This window comes from Lipotes vexillifer, unplaced genomic scaffold (genome assembly GCF_000442215.2).
Source record: "Lipotes vexillifer unplaced genomic scaffold, Lipotes_vexillifer_v1.1 scaffold126, whole genome shotgun sequence".
NCBI lineage: Eukaryota > Metazoa > Chordata > Mammalia > Artiodactyla > Lipotidae > Lipotes > Lipotes vexillifer.
Window position 1 is genome coordinate 846,890 of NW_006778324.1, and position 974 is coordinate 847,863.

At 46.6% G+C, this 974-nt stretch overlaps 1 protein-coding gene across 1 annotated transcript in view; it reads right to left on the reverse strand.

Moving 5' to 3' along the window:
* The window catches only part of AIPL1 (AIP like 1 HSP90 co-chaperone), an 8,499-nt gene that overhangs the window by 6,383 nt on the left and 1,142 nt on the right, over positions 1-974 (reverse strand). The window lies entirely within an intron of this gene.

Consider the following 974-nt stretch of genomic DNA (forward strand, 5'->3'; position numbering starts at 1 on the left):
AAGAGGAGACAATCGGAGAAATTTGAGCAGTGACTGGATACTATATGGCGTTAAGGAATTATTGGGGTTTTTTTAATGTAATAAGGATATTGAGGTCATGTTTTTTAATATCCTTCTTTTTAGAGATACGAATTGTAGTATTTACAGCTGAAATGCTACGGTGTCTGGAATGTGCTTTAACCATAGGGGATGAGGAAGGAAAGTGGATGGGTTCAGATGAAACAAGACTGGCCGTTGGAGTGATGGCGCCTGGCATAGGGTGATGGGTATTTGGAAGTTGATTATGCCTTTTTGTCGACTTTTGTATAAGTTTGAAAGTTTCCATAAGAAATGTTTGTTTAGGGCTTCCCTGGTGGCGCAGTGCTTGAGAGTCCGCCTGCCGATGCAGGGGACGCGGGTTCGTGCCCCGTTTCGGGAGGATCCCGCATGCCGCGGAGCGGCTGGGCCCGTGAGCCGTGGCCGCTGAGCCTGCGCGTCCGGAGCCTGTGCTCCGCAAATGGGAGAGGCCGCAACAGTGAGAGGCCCGCATAACGCAAGAAAAAAAAAAAAAAAAAAAAAAAAAAAAGAAATGTTTGTTTAAAGGTCAGTGAGTTTTGCCATTTCTATCTGGACCACCGAGGAGAATGCCTTGTCTGGATGATTGCTAAGGGTGCCATAAATGAGAAAACAATTTTGCGGTGTTGGTAGGAGTGGGGAGAAGGGCAGAAGATGACCAGTGGCCAAAAGTCTCCAGGATCCAATAATCCAGCCCAAAAGTGAAGGCTGTGAGGTGGGCCCTGCACCCACATCCCCCCAGCCAGCCTTGACACCGATTGTCACTCTAGCAACACCTATTCTTTTGGGGGAATCCATCTTCGTCGCTACAGTAGCTGAGAAGGAGCCGACAGGGTTCTCTCTCCAGAGTTTTGGGTTTTTTTCCTTTTCAGTGTTGTTTTTAATTTTTTTTTTTTTTTTTTTTTTTTTTGCACACGGGG